Source organism: Pinus tabuliformis, chromosome 4_1 (genome assembly GCF_031772625.1).
Source record: "Pinus tabuliformis cultivar Carrire ecotype Pingquan chromosome 4_1, CPIR1, whole genome shotgun sequence".
Taxonomy (NCBI): Eukaryota; Viridiplantae; Streptophyta; class Pinopsida; order Pinales; family Pinaceae; genus Pinus; species Pinus tabuliformis.
The window spans coordinates 886,515,836-886,536,745 of NC_142303.1; the positions used below are offsets into that span (position 1 = coordinate 886,515,836).

General features: G+C 39.6%; 1 pseudogene; it reads left to right on the forward strand.

Moving 5' to 3' along the window:
• The first annotated feature begins 766 nt into the window (after positions 1-766).
• The window catches only part of LOC149179026 (ubiquitin-activating enzyme E1 2-like), an 85,269-nt pseudogene continuing 65,125 nt past the window's right edge, over positions 767-20,910 (forward strand).

Genomic DNA, 20,910 nt, shown 5'->3' on the forward strand with positions numbered 1-20,910 from the left:
ATTCCCCAATTTATAGTTCTGCTGCACTTGAAACCCCATTAAACCTATTGGAAACCCTTTTACTTCAGAAAGGTCTCACGAACCTTCTGCCCATTTGCAAGTTTACTAGCAGAATTCAGTTTAACGCCCCTGCCCCCAGTAAACATTTCTCAGTTGTTCAGCATTGCCCTATGTTACCCTATTCCGTTGTTTTAATCCAACCACTGAAGCTACAATTGCCCTCTGTTCCCCTGCATTGTCCCTCATAGTCTCTAGCTCCGGAGAATTCACCAAGAAAAGGGGAAATCGACTCGAAATTCTGCAAAATTGACCTCCTTTCAGCTCAAGCACTCAAAGTTGCATCATGGCCACTCTTTCTGCTCTGAATATTACTCCTGTCAACCCACCAAGTAAAGAGCTCGAGTCCATGCCCTTGGCCGATACAGATTACCTCATCCAAGACTTTGTTGCCAAAAGGAATCATCTACGCACCTACTGCCAGCTGAGAAACAGCTTCTTGGATAAAACTGACAAGTATTGCATATGGGAGTCCAATCTGCCTTATTATTTCCTCCCTTCTGTGAATATCTTTCCTGAGATTATTCATCTCTGTGCTGCAAATTATGAACCGAGTCAAAGGGCCGTTAAGTCTTCATCTGGAAGCATACTTTTCTATACTACTCCTGACTCCATCAACCAGATGCTGAACTTCAGAACGAACCACACACTATTTCCCTTTTCCATAAACAGTTTGCTGCAAGAGACCTCTTGGTTACTTGGTACCAAGATGGAAATGATCACAGAGACATTCATGAGGGCAGATTGCCAACCAAAGGAATCACCTCCATATCCTTATGACCATTTCAATGAGGTGGGCAAACTACTGGTAGATATGATATCATATGTGTTGGGCTTCACATCAACTGAACTTGTAGACGAAACAGTACTAGTTATATTGTCCTCTTTCAGCCAAGGACAGCCTCCTGCTGTCAAGTACAATTATGCCAGGTTCATATCAGATAAAATCCATGACCAGCTCACCAGACTAGATAGGCAGGGGATTTTCAAATATTCCTCCTATATCTATCATTTGTTCATGTTTTATCAGTCTGAAGTCTTTCAATGCCCCATCAAGAAACTGGATTCAAAGGGAGAAAGGAGGTCTGTTGTCTTCTGGTCAGCTGTATTTCACCAAGTCCAAGACTCTCCTTATTCATACTCTGAGTTCATTGACCAGTTTGTATATCCTGTGTCCTGCCTCTTAATGAAGGTTCCTCCTCCCCGAATAACCTATGAAATGCAAAAGATCTTACAACTGTCTAAGAATTTCAAATTAGGTGATTGGTACCTATATGAAAACCATACTGTCATCAGAATTTATGGCTGCGAACTGTGCCCTTACAAGCTCCCAAGATATGTGCCGATGAGGCTGTTTGCATTAGAATACTACATGGAACTTATGAACTCAGATTTGACTCACTTCCACAGTACTAAGAAAAGGGCACAACTGAAATTCAGAGACCGCCTAGGACCCTTCATCATGAACAAGAAGGATGGTTGGCAAGAAGCTAACCTAATACTCAAAGATCAGTTTAAATTAAAGAGTAGTTTCTAGTGGGTCCCTTATGACCCACTTGGTTTTATTAATGCCAGAAGGGTCAAGGATAGATTGACACCATATGACCACTGCAAAAACCCCCAAGTCGAACCATATGCTAATCAAGATGCTTGGGTACATGGAGCTTTAGTGGAAGAATTAACTCAAGAGGAAATTTTGGAACAAACTACTAAGGATCTTGAAAAGACTCTTGACTTGGATTCTGATGACCAGGTATATTTCAGGCTGCCATACCAAGTGGAAGAGGGCTCGTCTACAGCTGCATCTTCACAGATTACCCAAGGAGGTTCTACATCAACAGCAGGTATAGCCAAAGGGAAGGAACCGATGGAAACAGAGCCAGCGGTTAGGGAAAAGCCGGTCACCTCAACGGAGCAAGCTCAAGGGCAAGCCCTTCCACAATAAACAGTGGCAGCCCAAATACCAATTTTGTAGACTCCTGCCCATGAAGAGAGAGGCGGGAAAAGAGACCGGGAAGACTCGACACCTGCCAGTGGGTCTACACAGCAGCCTGAGTCAAAAAGGCAAAGAGGGGACTCTCCAATTGAGGAGAAGTTCAGTGAAGAAATTATAGAAAGCCCAAGAAGGGAACCAAGTCTGCATACACCAACAAGCTCTGTTCAGCAAGAGCAACAAAGACAGCAAAAGCAAGATGTACAATGTGGATTGGAGGTATCGTCCTCCACACAGAGAGGCAAGAAACCATCCAGCACCAAGGCCAACTTCAAAGAAATCAAAGCTCAAAACGAGCAACTTAGAATGCAAGTGTACAAACAATTCTTGAAAGCAACACCTGCCAAACAAGAAAGACTGATGGCAGCGTTTGATATAAAGCAAGAAAAGATGTTTTTGACCCTCTTCAAGCCCAAGGTTCAGCAGCCACAGTCAGCTGCAGATTTTGTTAAGACAAGGCTAGAGGTCCTGTCCAAAGATATTAACCCCATGGACCAAATAGAGCTACACAAGCAGACAACCGAAATGCTTTATGCCACCCTTGCAGAGAAGGCCACATTGGCTCATGAGTTGAATGAAACATTGAAGAATACCAACACTCAGTTGGATTTTGAAAGAATGTCATCCACGACTAAAGATAATAGAATTAAAACACTGGAGGAGATTATTGTGGACTTAGGACACAATCCTAAAGATCCTAAGGGTGTGAGGGCCCTTATGAAAAAGAAAGATGATGACATGGCTGCATTAAAGAAGAGATTGAGGTTGCTTCCTACTGAGCATCCTCAAACAGGGGAACTGCAGAAAGAAAAAGAAGTTGAGGATCAACTCGATTTGATCATGAAATTAAAGCAACATGTAATTGATTTGGAAGGGGAATTGGAGAAGGCACTGCAAGCAAAACAGGGAGGGTCAACCTCCCAGCCACCTCAAACACTTCCAACTGGTGTTGTTGTTCCTCCAGCACAAGCAACAGCCACCCCTCCAATTATTCCAACAACCAAAGCAACTACAGTAGCTACAGCAGCAATTCCTGATTCTAGCATGAGTATGGACGAATTAAAAAGGGCTATCAAAGAAGTAGAGCTTCAGGCAACAGAGATTAAACAAGCCAGAGAAAAATTGGCTGAGTTAGAAACAAAATATGACAAATCTAAAATGACAGTGGGTGAGCAATCAAGAGAAATCAAGACCCTGAAGGAAAGAGTCAAAACCTTGGAGAAAGAGTTGTCACTGGATAAGACTTTGGCTGAAATAAAGAGGATCCTGTGAGCCAAAATAAATCAGTCAATCACTGGCCAATGGACGTCAATTCAGGGAATATATGAACAAGTGGAACTGCTTGGTCATGCTAAGACTGAAAGCCAGAGAGCCAAGGCGGCGTTAGGAAATATGCCTGACTAGGCCAACAGAATGATCAATTTTCTGAATCATCAGACCAGGGAAGAGCTGGCAACACTCCATATCATGAGCAGAACAGATGCCATACTCACAGCAAAAAGCGTGCTCACATTGAGGAGCCTGGTGCAAACTCTGGAGGCAAGATGTCGGGATATACAAAGAGATGTAGACAATTTTGATGTAAGGCATGCACCATTACAGACCAGGGGATTGCCCAGCCTGCTGACCAGTGCTGGAAAACTATTGACATGTGACCAGTATTCTACCAGGCTCAATAATTTTTTCAATAATCAGCTTACTGCTGCATCAAGTTCCGCAACAGAGACAGGGCCACCTACAGGACAGACGCTCTATGACAAACTGGAATGCTTATTTTACCTAGAGCACGAGGTCAGTCACCTGTTTGATATGCCGCCTAGTTATTACAAGTACACAGAGGCCGATGAAACACTTGTCAAAATACAAAGACATCAGTGGCCTTCTGAAAATTGGTGGCAAGAAATGCTAGCCGTATTTCCCAAATGATTTCAGTCTTTCCCTCCTTTTTGTTTATTTCAAAAGTGCAGACAGCTGCAGGTCATCAATGAGAACAGGTTAAGGCACAGAGTACAGTAGCAGAGTAATGAAGGAAGGTGCAGGACAGGTGGGAACGGTTACCAAGCAAAAGTGCTGAGGTGGCGAACCTTAGGGCGCAGATTTCTAGGAACGCAGCCCAGCCGACTCAAAGTGACTCAAAAGTCAAACACTCACTGACAGTGAGAACAGTTGTGGCATTTGTATTTATTTCAGCATTTACTTCTAATAAACCGCTCCTTAGGAGTTGGTAGAAAAGTTATGAACTATTAACTTCTCACCTAGATATTTTTGTGTTCAAATTTTGTATAAATACGACCCTCTGCACTATTAGAAGGGTTGGTCGGCTGATGTAACTCACGAGAGACTCGCACTATATGTCTGATACTTTTTCTATAATCAAAGAATGCTCAAAAGTTTGGAGAATGACTGTCTGCGTTGTGTTTAAATGATTGAAGAAGTGAAGGTGGAATTCTTGCGCTGCTGTATGAATCAATAAGTGTTTCTCATCTCTGTTATTTTCATCTCATATACACTCAAATCACCAAAAGAAATATTGGTTTAGAATTTTCATGCTTGCACTATATGCTCAGTTTCTGTGGTTTCTTAATGTTTTCCTCTTGATTTGGGGATGAATATGAATTCCTTTATGGCTCATGTTTAACCTTTTTCACATATGAATGACTGTTAGCTAGGAATTCTTAATTGCTCCTGGGCAAACCTCATTCAACTTCCCTCTGCTAAATATTTTTGAGAGATTATTAATTGCCTCTCATGCCTTAGCTTTCACTCCATTCTTTTAGCTTGAAAGATTGTTTCATATGCAGCTACCTTTCTCCATGTTTGTCTTGTGACTAAGAATACACATCAACAGTCCTGTTCTTTGACTCCATGCCCAATGGTTTGAAATTGACCAGATGATGTTTTGCCTCTCTACTTGAAAGCACCATCCTTCCCACCAAAAACAAAACAAAAACCCCTGAACACAATAACTAGCCTAAAATCAGGTTAAACAAAGCTAAATCTGAAAGAGAGAGCCCTCTCTGATTGCAGGTGGGCTAGAACCTGCAGTCCAAAGTTGGTTTGTGGTTACCTCGGCCGTATCCTTTCCGGAGCTTAAGGACAACCTGAGTGATAACAGATTGAACCCATTCTTCAACATGTTGATTATTATAGTACTTTTATTGCATCAAAGTTCCCACATGCCTACATCAAACATACTCCTCGAAATACTTTTAGCAACTAACACTTTTAAAAAAATGAAAATGTTTTTGATTCCTTATCCTCCCAATTTCTTTGTGTCGTTTCTAGCTTGTTAAATGCATTGCTTTCTATATTTTTCCCCACATAAAATTTTAATTATGTTCAAAATTGTCCATGGTACACTAGCTAGAGCCAAACAATAAACTTGGATTGCTTCCAAAACTAATTTTACTAGGATCAATCGACCTCCCAAAGAGAGCCATCAGTTTCAATAGTGATTGATCTGGCATGCCTATTTATTTACCATCCAGAACCAATTAGAAAATCGGTGGCCATTATCTTTTAAATGATAATTAAGATATTTTACACTCTCATCTAAAGGAGAAAGCTGGAAATGTATAATTTTTTGACAATTTAACGTTAATTCTAGGAACTCCATTAGTTAACATAATTGACTTGGAAGGACTAAATTCCTTTCCTGTAGATTCACAATACAACATAATTATGTTCCAAATACTTCTCCATTCTTCAATTGAGTCATGTCCAAATAATAGAATGCCATCAAAAAATAACTGATGAATGGGTTTGACTAGTGAAGATACCTGTATACCTTTTATTCTCCCTTCCCTTGCTACCTAGTTGAGAAGCATACTTAAGCCTTCCACCACCAATAGGAATAGAAAGGGTGAAAGTGGACATCCTTGTTGAATTTATCTAGAAGCTTTAAAAAATAAGTTGGTATGTCATTGGCCAATAGCCCAATTTTTTTTGAAGTGACACATCCCATTATCCAATTAGCAATATGAAAAGGGTGACCACTTTATAGTAAAACTAGTATTAGGAAGACCCAATTTACTCTATCATAAGCTTTAACCAAATCTAATTTCATACTATGTAGTCATTATGATATTCCAGAAGCATCAAGGATCTCTGTATTTGTCAAAAATATATTTTTTTCTTTAGATATACCTGTTGATATTTTTTCCTTCAAACGATCAACCGAGATTTTTGAATTCAACTTATATGGGGAATTACATAAGATATAGGGTGAAACTCTATGAAATATTATGGATTAGCATTCTTCAGGATTAATTCTATGAAAATGGCATTGAATTCCCCTGAGATTCTTCCTCCCACTCTAATTTCTTCAATGAAATTGATTAGATCCCAATCTAGGATGTTCAATAAATCTAAATAAATTCAACTATCTACCCATTAGGTCCCAGGCTCTTTTCCTTCTTGGTTTTTTAAATAAGTAGTAGAAATTCCTTCTAAGTAACCAAATACTTTAGAAACTCAATGGAGTCATTATCAAACATTCTGGGAAAAGGTTTAATGACCTTCAACTGTGCTTCAATCCTAGGAACCTCTAGCTCTTAAAATAAATTTTGGAAGAAATTGAGAGCTAAATTACTCAAACCTACTTGTGAAGAAATAAGAGAGCCATCTTCCCCAGTCATCTCCCATATGGTGTTGATTACCCTCCAATTCTCTGTGAATTTATGGGAAAACTTGGAATTTTTGTCCCCCTATTCAATCAAAAGAGCTTGGCTGCATAGTTTCCAAGTCGCTTCCTCCTTATCCATCAATGTTTTTTTCTTACCTTCCATAGTTTGAAATCATTTTTTTTCCTCCTTTAAAAGTATTCTAGATGCTCGAGATCTGTACAATTATGCGATTCAAATCTCCAACTCCATGATGTCCTTTATTTCTCTCTTCTAACGAGCCTAATACTAGATAATGACCTCTTATTTCAACTTCTTTAGATTACAAATGAAGTGTTTAATCATGAATTTTGTACTCGAAGAATCAGATGACACCTAATTAGATCTAATCAGAATGGAGAAAGAAGTTTTGTTTGATCTAGTGAGAGTTGAATTTGAATGATGCCTTTTTCTCTTCTCCCTTCTTCTCCAATTGCAAGAAAATGGGGGCATGATATGACATTCCTTCGGAGAATTCACCTATCTAGATTTTGTAGTGCTTCATTGTTTCTATTAAGTAATTGACCACCAAAAAAAGAATTTTTTTTTTTATGATTCCTTCAGATGCTGCTCTCTTATTGTACCACATTGGGTGTATCATCATTATTTCAATGTTGGCCAGCCCTTGTACTTCTAGTAATGTAATAAGATATTGGGCCAATGGATCTTGTATGGAATGAACTGCCTAATGTTCTTAGCCTAAGATGAAAAAAATTAGGTTCCCTCCCATAGTACATAAAGGATCTAACAAAAAAATTGATCCTTTGGCCTACTCCCGAAAAACTTGATGATTCTAGTAAGGACCATAAAAATTTAGCATCTTGAAATGAATTTAATTCAATCTCTAAAATCCTTCTAACACAATTATTAATGACTAACAAGAAGTGGGGATATCACATATCCATAGACTACATGCCATAAGAAGGCCTCTCGAGATACCTCTAGAGTCCACTGTACTGAAACTCCAACTAACTAAAACGTAGAAAGAAAATCGACAAATTTTTCCCTTGTACAGTTTTTTCTTGCAACAAAAGGACATCAAGATGATGCGATTTTAACAATTTCTTGAAGGAACATTGTTTAGCTCAACATCCCATCCCTAAAATATTTACTAAGAGGGCTAATATTAAGCTACCTTGCTAATATGATTGGTGTCTCTGAGCATCCAAAAGAAATGAAATAACTCTAGACCGTCATGAGGTCTTATCCTTCTATTCCTCCCTCCAAGACACATCATCTGCTAAAATAAAATACCCTTCATTAGGTCAAGTTTCCTTGACAAGCTTCTCTTCCCTTACTCGTGTCTCTTGCTTGGGGGCGGGTGGGGTGGGCATCATAAGCTGATCAAAATTATAGCACGAATCCACTTACTCAAGTGGGCTTTTATTTAGTTGGGATTCCACTCGTCCTACATTACCTAAAATCACTTGTCCTGTAGCCCCTCCAGATAGAGGTCTGTATATATTATTGATCACTACAAACATAACCCTAGAGAGGTAGCCAACTCCAGTGAAGGTTATTGTAACTTATTTGGAGGATGTTTGTACATTGGTTTCCCCCCAAGTTTTTTACCCATTGATTATGATGACAACGAGAAAGATAGAGCAACCTGTGGGGAGAAACTATTTAAAATTCCTGACTCATGGAGAAAATTGAACAACTCCCTTTTTGAAGAGAAGTCATTTTCCCTAGTTTGTGTGGGTCCTTTCCTCCTAGGCGGGTGAAAGGTGGCCATCATGTTAGTCCTACCACCCCCACCTCCTACTCCAACATCACTTGCTAACTGGTGAGCCAACTACAACGATGGAATAGGGAGAGGGGTTAATGACAAAGGGGGTCTTACCAAGAGGCTTGGTAAAGTCGGGAGAGGTTTTTACCCCAAGGAGAGATTTGTCTTAAGACAAATAAGTTCCTCCCTCCCTTCTTAAGAAAATCTTATTGAAAGAGATGAACATTAAATCGACTTGCCTTTGGGGAGAAACTCTTCCACTACATCCGAGGATTCAGAGGAAATGAAGAGCATACATCCTTTCTCAAACTTCTCCTTGTTTTCTAGGTGCGAACCACCTTCTTCTTGGGTAACTTTTTATGTCGAAATTTTATTCTCTAATCCCCTTGATGCTGAAGTAGTCTTCTCTTGAGGTAATATTGATTCTAAGTCTTGATTGACTAAAAAGTATCCACGACTTGACATTGAACTCACCTTCTTATTTCTTGAAACTGCTGAAATAAAGAACAAAAAAGTGTGTATTAAATATCCTACCTCATGACACCAAGAACATCTGAAGGGGACACCCAGGTAGTCAACGGGTTGTTTGAAGAACCAGTCACCTTAGGCTACCTCAAATTAGACAATCACGCCTTCACTAAGGTTTGTTTCAATGGGAACCTTCACCATCCTCATATCAGTAACTCCATTGAATTCTAACACCTTCTCATCAAATGAAAGGATTTTCCCAAGCATTTTTCCCGCCCTTTCCATGAAATCCTTGGTCCATAATAGCACAAGAAAACTAGGTGAAAGATCCCAAGTATATTGAATATAAAAGGTTTGACCTTCAGGTTACAAGTTAGGTGCCCTATTTTAACCATGCAACTTAACGAATCCCAGAACCACACCTTGTTCTTCACAAAGTCTGCATACGATTTAGTATTAAAAACCACACTAATCCAACCCTTCAATAAAATGCAAACTTGTAGAATATAGCTCAGGTTTTTCCCCCAATGATTTGCTACCCACTTCTCCAAGCCTCTTTTTGTTACCTTCTTCCTCATAAAATTTCCTACTAGACACCTCACACAAAACATCAAAATATTCTCCAAATAAATATCATACCCCAACACCACTCTAAATTCCCCTTCCCTCCATTTTACATACCCGACTCAGTGTTTTTGTCTATAATGATACTTCCTTGAAATATCACTCTACACTGCCTAGAGATATGTCAAGGGTTTTTTTAGAGACATCTCTTCCACATGTTCCTACCTAGATCTAGTGGAGGACTTCAACAGTATGTATTTTGTTTCTAGAGCCTCATCATCTGTTGTCGTTGTTGAATTGAAATCTAGTCTCTTAATAAAATCAAGATGAGAGATTGTATGAAAACTCTCCAATTGATTCCCTCCATAAGCATGTGCTTCTTTTATAACTTCAAGAGTCCTTAAACTCGTCGCATAGTCTCTGGCACAAACAGGTATTTCAAAGAACTCCTTATTTGATCAAAATGTTGTCAAGGAAATCTAGTCACTATCCCTACGATAATCCACCTCATCTAGGGAGTCGATATTGTATTCTTGTCTTTACTTCTCATTTATGTGATGGAAACTACTAGGGATTGTTTTCATCTTTAGTTAACCCTATGACCGTGGAAACCTTAACTACAATGCTTCCCAGGAAACCAGAAACCTGAAAATATTCATTGTATGGCATCACTAGGCTCTATCATGCTCTTCTTAGCATATTTACCCTCTTCTTTATTTAAATTATCATCTGCAATGCAACCCTCTTCATGTTATTCCATGTCATTCCTGCTTCAATAGCTAACTTGTGGGTCTCTTCTTAAAATGATTAAGCTCTATTTAATCGAGCTACTTCTATGGAGCTTTCCTTTCTACAGCCTCCACCCCGTCACAATCAATAACAAAAGATATTACTCCATGTATCATCAACAACATCCAATGACATCAACCACACATACTCTTTCTTGATTTCATCACTAGTGGAGACCTTAAACACCATTAATTTCCAATCTTCAACCTTGGTATTGACACCCTTACCAATAACCCCACTAAATAGATTGGACTAAATGTGATCCTGAAAAACACAACCCTCTTATACAAAATCAGAACCTGTGTCCCATCATCCTTAGTTAATCAATTACATGTTGTTATTCATTAATATTCTTTGACTGAATGCCTATAGGAGGAGGAAGAGGAATCGAAGATATTACATTTCACTAGTTGCAATCATTCCCCCGACACTATGGTTCCTGCCTCTAATGATACATGCACTTACAGTTATAAAGAACAATAATTTAGACATGCATCCTTGTATAAAAAATCATTTAACTTTTATATTGTATTGCATACTATGAAAGGTTATCAATCAACAAATAACTCTATGGTTAGAATAAGGCTAAGGGTGCGGAGCTACTCCCGATGCGATTTCTTCAGTTGAAAAAAAAAGGTAAGGTGGTGGAGTAGAGGAGAATATAGAAGTTGGTGTTGTTGAATGGATATATTACTAAGAAACAGTTGGTGTTCAAATATGCAATGATGATTCTGCCGACATGTGGATCTACATCTTAACCTCATCCCTCGAGAAGCTAGTGAGAGTTGAGCATCTCCGCCATGCTTCCCTCCATAGGTGATCCAATTGTGTACAAGTCAGTTCAACTTTCTCCTCTACTATGCATACAATGTTACTAATTCATATGTGACCCATACCAAGAAATAGAATGTCACTAATCTAGATTCGAGATGATCTTACATGATACATTTTAGCTACTCTTGATGGCTCTATTAGGCTTACATGAATATTTTATGTGTTAAAACTTTGATCTTTTTGTTAATAGTGGATAAAATTTGCAAAGTGTTTATGGAAAAGTCAAAGAACCAATTTTTTTTTATTTTTTTTTTTTGAATTTTCTTAATTGTCAGTAATTTTATTGGGTTTTTCCAAAATATAAAATTTACATGTAATAGGTATAGATCCATTTTAACCAAGATCTCGCAAGACCCTAGATGTTATCGGGAAATCTAGTGTCTATGCAGAGCTGCTAGTCCCACTAAGATGGGTAGCTATCTTAGAAACAAACAGATTAAAGTTACTTTCGTTTTCCTTTATGAGAAGTATATAGGAGAGGATCAAAGAATACAAACCTCGATCTTTCGCTTGGTTCTTTGCTTGTTCCTTCTCCTCACCGACAGGTCTTTGTCGCTTCTCCCTTGACCACTCCACTTCAAAGAGTACCTGTAAAGTCAAAGCAGCATAATACCTTCAAAGTGCAAAGATCTACAATCATAAGCAATATAGGACCAGATATATATTGACCACACAAATGCATATATTATCAAACATTCAAGAATGTGGAGGAAAACTTGAATAGCTTTATTGATATAAAGATTAGAAGAGAGGATTACAACCCATTGATCTGACCCAGCGTCACTGGGATGAGGGATCCATATATAGATATTTGCAAAGGTGTGAGTCAGCTCTGGGTTTTTGATTAGTTTCCTCTTTCTGATAGTTCTTGGTTCCACTTGGAGATTTCATTGATCTCTTACTCATCTCTGGGAAAATTCTGAGAGGCAAGTGTCATATGAGAAGTTTCTAGAAGATTCCTTGATCATCCACTTAGCAAATTGTCTCTGCCACTTGTCTATTCTCGCTCATCGCACCCTGTAGAAGGAATTTTCAGTATGCATCGCACCTCCCGTGTGTAGTAGGTGCGATGCATTGCACCCTGACCATGGAGCAAGTGAGATGATCCAGTTTTGACCAGTTCTGAGTAGTTTTTCATGGAGAACTTCTGGGAGATGATGTAATCAGCTGACCTTGCTCCTTTAGGGTGTGAAGCAACACTTTTAGGGACTTAGAAGCCCTTGGTTTATGGACATGTATGATTGGGGTTGCAGTGCCCAAAAATGTCTATAACAGTTGCCCCCTAAAGCATGAGGTCGTTAATCTTTTGATGTCGGGTGAAATGCTTTATCATGAGGATCTGAGGTTTTTCAAACTAGAAGGCGACTTGTAATAAGATACAATACAATACATTATCTTCATAATATTTTCATGATCTAGCTGAGGCAGGCATTCCCATGCTCATCTTTATAAATTCATTTTCATGTACATAGGACAGACGACCATCTATATAGTAGACTGATGATCCTAATAGAGTCATCATCCTTTGATTCGGATGATCATCTGTTTGGCAATGATGTACATTTGATGTCTTTATTTTCTTGAATATATCGCAGCCTGGATGGATGAAACTAGATCCGAGGTCTTCAAACTCCTTCAATCTTCGACCAAAGTACAAGTCGATCCATGTGAAAGATGTTTTGGAGTTGAACATGGAAAGACATTGCCTGATTACCAGCCAATGATGTAAGCTGTTAATAGGCGCGAAAGGAATCACCGATAATGATGATGACCCTCAAGGTACAACAGTACAATTTACATGGTGTGAAAATGGGACTTGGCATCGAACACCACGTAAAATCTTTCGGTCGAAGGCCATTGATGTTAACCTATCGCCGGAAGTGAGAAACTTGCCATTGAGGCATGCAAGCTTCAAAGTACTGAAAGGGTTGTTCCTAGGTCGACTTCTTGGATAATGAGCTGATGTCGACAAGAAGTGACCCGTCGTAGGAGGGCCTTAATGAATCCCACATATACGATAGGGAACAGAGCAAATGATTTTGTGGAGGTGAAAACGATCTGATGATACAAGGTTTAGGGTGGCAGTCATGAAACAATGGAGTGTGAATGTATTGTAGTGGATGAGACACAGGTGAATTCTCTGAGCGACTTCTCTTGAACATATCGGCGACACTGAAATGGATTGGTAGCATTAACCCCAAAGATGGATGGTGTGATGGACCAATGGTAATATGACCGGTGAACGGAATAACCCAACCTGACTCAGAAATGGAGTGAAAGTGTCATGTTCAAGAGTAACTTGCTACCAATAAAGTTTCTTCAAGTTTTCTTCCCAATTTTTCCCCAGTCATTGCTGACCAATACCTCTTTATTTTTATCAAGCTTGAGGAGGATAACATATGCTTGTTCTATAATTCGCCCTTTGGGCGAACCCGTCACTATGTTTTCACGAGCCTAGCGACAGTGAAACTCGTTCTTGTCTATATGAACAAGTTTGTTGCTATTAATTTTAATGAGTTTAACGACAATGATAACTCGGTCCTTTTTTAATTTTAGAGAGTCTGAAAAGGGACGGAAAGGAAACTCCAATAATCCTTTTTCGTCATATAATCCCTTAAGTCCGAAAAAGTATAAAATAATACGAAAGGGATGAATTTTCGATAGTTTTAACGAGCCGAACAAGACAAGTGCTCGATCTTTTTGTGTAATAATCCCTCAGGTCCAAAAAGATTAAAATATAGAGGAGGGATAGCGCTTCCAGTAGCTTTAACGAGTTGGAGAGGCCAATCGATTGGCAATCTTTTCATATTGTACGAGTCAGATGAAAAGAGCTTAAAGGAGACTTGTTTTTTGAGGAACGAGTGATAATTTTGGGTAGCAACTGATTCCAGGTAAGGTTTGGAATTTTCCAATCACGGTAGTGTCACAAGGATGGCTAACAGAATCACTTGTCGCAACTGTTCCTCAAAAGGGGTAAACGATCAAATGGAGGTGAATGATCGGCTAAAACAAAGTGGAGGTGATGATGAGAACACGACCAAGGCTCAAGAGCTGATGATAATGCATTCACAATGGTTATTTACCAGATATTGGTTCATTTTTTAATGAGCTTAAACTCTGGTGGAACATTTTCTCATTGCTAGGTTTAATTTTTAACGAGCTTGAACTTCACATAAAAACTGCTCGTGGTGGGTTTATTTTTTAAAAAGCTTGAACCCTCTGGTAACACTACTCGTGGCGGGTTTATGTTTTAACGAGCTTGAACCCTGCGGTAACACTGCTCGTGCTAAATTTTCATGCCCCCAGCATAATAACGCAAATCGAGGTGCATGCCCCCCAAGCTTCATTGCATTCAACACAGTGGCTAGAATGAAGGTTTACCTTCGAGATCTTTGAAAGACTTGACTTGGAAAGGGAGTTGTTTCATTTTTTAATTAGGTTGACACAAGATAGGAACTGTCCTCGGAATCCACTGTATTTATAGTATTTGATAGAAATTGAAAAACTGAAGGATGATTAAGGTTGTTGGAATAATCTTCATGGTAATTCAGAAGATGGGAACAATGGTGGTAATATTCCCATTGTGCCTCTCCTATCATCTTTGATTGAATTATTCCTTCGTCTGTAGAATGTATATGTGACCAAGGATCTGAAGAGGTGCCATATTCCTTAGACCTATCTATCCAAACACTCGATGAGCGTTGATTTGGGTTTGCCCCCCAGTTCAAGAAAATTGCTTGCTACAATATTTCTATTAGGGCGATGATCCATGCTGACAAAATGTTCAGGAATCTTCTGAATCTAGAAGATATCATGTTGTAGGTTCCCACCATGGCCACTTCTGCCAGATTGTTTGGAGGCATTAGGGAAAAATTCCCCATCAATGTAGGGTCTTTTAGTAGGCCTACTCCGATATTTTGAAGCGAATGAGGGCTTCCGTGGATCATTGGAATGCTTCCCGTAACTTGTGAATTGTTGGGGAGAAATGTTTGTTGATTGACTATTGTAATTCCTCCTTGAAAAGGAAATGCAATCTTTCTAAAGTATGTTGACACAACTACAGCCATAGCATAAATCCAGGACCTTCCCAGTAGGATGTTGTAATCGAGGTTTCCATCGATAACCTCAACATCAATTTCTACTGTTTTTCCCCCCAGTTCGACTTGCAAGTTTCTTAAAATCCCGTCCGTATGGGGTGTATGTTCATCCATCAAATTCTTTTAATGTCGTCGAAGATCACAACAAGGGTGGAGATCCTAAAGTTTTCCAGCAACTCATCGACATAATACATGTAGATGCCCCCTCATCAATAATTGTTCGATGAACTGTTTTGTTGAGGGCTTTCACTTGACTAAGGAAAGCTAGTTGAGCTGGTAACTGAGGGTCATATCCTTTGTGATTAAAGGACACAAGATTGGAATCCGTTGGGTCAATCCCACCTATCGCTGATAATAAGCTTTCTTTTGGGAGGGGCAATTATGCAGTACCTCAAGTGTCGACATAGCGGATGGCGATTGAGCCAGGTCCTCTACTATATTATAAACCTATGCTACTTTGGCATGAGGATTAAATGTCGAGTTGTGTCCTACTCCCTTTGGCGGATTTACCGTTAGCTCAAGAATGATGGGTGGCACAACTTCAGTTGAAGTTGTTGTCAAACTACTCGGTTGATCAGTAGCCTTGTTGTTCGACAACTGTGGATTCTTGTAATCTTTATTCCTTGTCGATATCAAAGCATCATTTTTTTGTTTTGAAATGGACAACATAAGCACTTGGGATCGGGAAGCATTTTGATTAGCAACCAGATTGGTTCCCGGGTTTGCAAATGGATCTGTCAATACCGCTGAGGTTTTTGAACTCTTAAAGAGTTTCTTAACTTCAACTTTATGTGGATAATCTCTCGTCCGATGATCCTCATCGCATATCTGACACCCCGCAGGGGGTTTCCTTTGCCCAGAAGGCTTTGCGGAATTTCTTTTAGGAGATGACTCATCCTGCTTCTTCTTTCTCCCTTTTTTTTCTTCTTGCCCCCTGGTTGCTTCAGTTGTTTGCCCTTGTCGGTCGACACGACATTTACCTCCGAGGCGAGAAGTTCTTCATTTGCATTTTGATCAAAAATCTTACGGGCTTTCTTAGATGTAGCCTTTGTCAATTTCGCGCTTGTTGTACCTATCACGCCATCGCCGGCATGAGAGTCCTTGCTTGATTTAGGAGGGGGAGGAACGGAAAACTCCGGTCTAGGAGCATCGGGAATTTTGTCATAGAGCGTGCCATACTGAGTATAGATCAGGTCTAGATATTGTGCACGAGCAATGACTTGCTCTTCAGTGATGACTCCTCCCTTTGCCACATCTTCTGTGATAGAAGGTAATAATGACTTAATAAACCATTCAGCTAATAGCTGATCAAGAACATATGTTTTTACCATTCTACGACGACGTTGCCACTCATGAATATGATCAGATATGTGAGTGGCCATCGTTTGTTTGAAATTGGTAAGAAGCTCTGTTCCCGTTTCGTACCTTATGGGTAACTGAAAATGGGTTAAAAAAGTTGTGGCTAGGGTGATGAAGTTATCGAATGAAGCTCTAGGCAATTCGATATACCATTTTGCTGCCAGACCAGTTAACGTTTGCTGAAAAAGGCGAAGCCTAATCGAATCATCATTTAGAGTGTTAGATGAACACCACATATGAAAGGTCATCACATGATTCGATGGGTCTTCACCTGGATTTCCATTAAATTTAGGAATATCCAACGGAAGTTTATGTGGAATTGTTGACCACAAAGGGGCATAAGCAATTGGATCGTTTTTCAGCCGATTTAGATTTGGTAACTCTAAAGTTTCCACGAAGGGCAACCGTTGATTCAGGTTCTGTGAAGCATACCCAGGATAAGATGGGATCGCCTGAGCAGTGGGTCTTTACATACCAACATAGTGCATTTGACGCTGATAACTTTGGTAAGGCTGATGGGCATAACCAATATGAAATGGTTGATGTTGACCGTTTTGAATATACAGCTGCCCATTACTTGCAAAGATTTGGTGCTCAGATCCTTGGTAAATTTGTTGGAATTGCGGTTGTTGATATTGAACCAGTCATGGTTGTGAAACCATTTGCTGTTGTCCAATACTAACTGTTTGACCAAGATGAGAGGTGATGGTACCCATTTGAGCTTGGGTCACTCCAGTTAAGGAGCCACTAATCGACGATTGTGGTGGCGTCGTAGAAACAAGAGGCTATTGTATTACGACCTGAGAAACTTGAGGTTGGGATACAACAGGCGACGCTTGTACTTACGACATAGTCAAAATAGCCGACGTAGTGGGGATATTTGACACAGGTAGACTTTGATGCATTAAGTATACAACTCTTGGTTGTTGAGGAAGTATCGACACCCAACCGCTAGATGTAATTCCAGCATAATCTGAATTCTGTTGTGAACTCTCGTATGTTTGTTCTCTCGGAGGAGACAATGAAAGGGTATATTGCCCCCCATACGGCGGTCATCCAGTGCTCAAAGGAATTATTTTCCTTTGAGGATCGGACTGCCCAAATTGAAACTGTGAAGGATCAATTTTCTGAGACTCAACATAAGAGATTCCAGATATTATTCCAGACGAACAAACGGGAATAGACCATACTGTTGAAATAGCCCCTGGATGGATTCCATCCAGCGATTGAGAGCTAGTTGGGATAGACGGTACGTCGGTGAACATTGCTGGAGTAACAGTAGGAAGTTCTGTCGCTGTTGTGTTAGATGAAACATTCCTAGATGTCGACAGTTGTTCAGGCATATCTAGTCTATCCGAAAGATTTCCTAGCAATTCTACACGAACTTCCGATGATGGGAGACTAATTTCTAACGAAGAAGGATATAGGGTGATCCCAACTCCAAAATGTGATGGAGTACTAGATGGAGGATCCTCCACAATCTCTTCTATAGCAACCAATCCAGGTGGAAGAGGTAGACCGTCAGGTCCGTAAAATATTTCCGGTACCGAAGAAGGTATAGATTCTACAACGACAGATGTTTGGGGAATAACACCTTTCGAATCAGCTATAGATGGAGCTAGTTCAGTAATAGAAGTGTTTATCGTCACACTAGGATTAGTTCTACTGTCCTCTTGTGGCTGCGGAACTTCTTCTGTAGAGGCAGGGATACTAGAAATGTTTGGAGTAACCGGAGTCTCTCAGGGTGTCGGAACACTTGTTCCAACCAAACTAGGGGACTTTGATCCAGTTAAACGAGTTCACTTTGTCCAAAATAGTTTTGTTTCCGGAGACAAAGATGGTTAACTTGTAAGTCTCCATGAATGACGGGGTTTCGATTGACTTTCCTCCACGATTGCAGATTACTTGATCAACTAAAAATAAAAGGGAAAATTATTCCGAATTAAATGAATTTTAGATGCTTTGACACAACTTGATTTTTCAATTTTTAAGAGTCGAGAAAAAACAAAAGATGACTCTATTCACCTTCGATTTTTAATGAGCCTGAAGTGACAAGTGCTCAGATGGACCTTTTCCTTTAAAGAGTCTGAAAAGGAACGAAAGAGACTACTCTAGAAATCTAGACAGAGGGATTACCAAAACAATTGCAAAACTGCAGAATACTTTTTACGGTACAGCAGTCAACCTTCCTGAATGTTGTGTTCAGTGCATTGCGATCGATAGGGCGGTAGACACAGCTTCCTATGGATAAAGGATATAGCGTATTGTGGTCTCCCAATATATACTCGATGGTACGTGGGAGCACAAGTCCGTACTAGCACTTGTCGTCTCAAAGAGGAGGAATCACCCAACCAACAATGAAAGCGATAGTTACCAGGCTTTACGACGCCGGAATACGTCTCTAGCCTAGACTTCTAAATGTTGTGCATTAGGTTCCAAAGCGTTTTTATGTTCATTAAATTTATTTTACAGTTGATCTTTCTTAAGAAATTTTCCTTTCAGGTTCATCGCGTGATGTAGATATACAATTCCTAAAATGCAATCCAAGATGATAAACAATCGTTTGATCTTCTTCCTGCAATGAAAGTCCTAGCTACTAAGGAAAGAGAAATGAGATTCTTTCAACATAGAGCAGAGAGCACACACTAGATGCACTGTCCTAAATCAAACCAACAAGTAGTCTAAATGCAAATGCACATGCATCTATTTGTTTTCTGCTTTCTTAATGTGTGAATGACATAAAGAATGCTGAGTACAAATCTGAATTATCTTTTCAAAGCGATGGTACTAACAAATTTCTCTTCAAAAACGAAAGGAAGATAATGATGACACTTTGCGACTTTGAATTGAAAACTGCTTTCGACACTTGAAAAACTACTAACTCAAATCAAATACAAAAGTAACTGTATAATCGACCATCAAGAACGATAGGATTCTTTTCTCTCACTAAAAATGACACTTGCAACACTTCCAAATCAAAAGACGACAGTTTGATTATGCTACTTTTTGTAAAAGAGAACTGTAAATGGCGCATAATACATAAAAACATTCACAATTCTTTGTACTATGGAGGCGGAATCATGCAAAGGAAGGGAGTTTCCACAGTGGTATACTGATCACAGACAGCAAAAATCCTGAATAAAACTGAAGAGAGTGAACAAAGAAACCAAAATCTGGAAGCAGAAGAGGTCTTATCTGATCAGCGCACCTGCAACACAGGGAAAGTGCGATGCAGCGCACCTACTACACACGGGAGGTGCGATGCATCCAGATTCCCAAGAGGAGAAAGTGTGATGGTCCAGGGACGAGACTTCAACTTGGTTCTTGGTCACAGTTTGCAGCTTAGTTCAGGGATTTAGGCCGAGCTAATGATAGTCAGTAAATAGAAATCATAGGGGCTGATCTAATGAGGTTACTAGAGCCACCACTAGGGCAATTAGGATGTTTGTAAATCAATTGTTTAGTTTATAAACAAAACCCGGAGAGAGACTAAAGCAGCGTTGATCTACTTTGCACTTGCATAGCAAATGCAGTTCGAAGGCTAGCTGGCTTAACTTCAGGCTTCGTCTATAAGTTTATAAAGCAAACAAGTATAAACAAGCAAACAAGCTATTCGCTCCCCAGTGGAGTTGCCATTTTGTTATCGGGAAATCTAGTGTCTATGCAGAGCTGCTAGTCCCACTAAGACGGGTAGCTATCTTAGAAACAAACAGATTAAAGTTACTTTTGTTTTCCTTTATGAGAAGTAGATAGGAGAGGATCAAAGAATACCAACCTCGATCTTTCGCTCAGTTCTTTGCTTGTTCCTTCTCCTCACCGACAGGTCTTTGTCGCTTCTTCCTTGACCACTCCACTTCAAAGAGTACATGTAAAGTCAAAGCAACATAATACCTTCAAAGTGATGAGATCTAAAATAATAAGCAATATAGGACTAGATATATATTGACCACACAAATGCATATATTATCAGACATACAAGAATGTGGAGGAAAACTTGAATAGCTTTATTGATATAAATATTATAAGAGAGGATTACAACCCATTGATCTAACCCAGCGTCATCCTCCCAGCATGAAAGCCCTTCTTCACCTCATGAAAAGCTTAGATCACCCAACACTATGATATTCCACCAAGAAACCAACAACACTTCCTTACAAGATACAAAATTCCAGCCTCTAACCTCTGGATCTCTGGGATGAGGGATCCATATATAGATATTTGCAGAGGTGTGAGTCAGCTCTGGGTTTTTGATTAGTGTCCTCTTTCTGATAGTTCTTGGTTCCACTTGGAGATTTCATTGATCTCTTACTCATCCCTGGGCGAATTCTGAGAGGCAAGTGTCATATGAGAAGTTTCTAG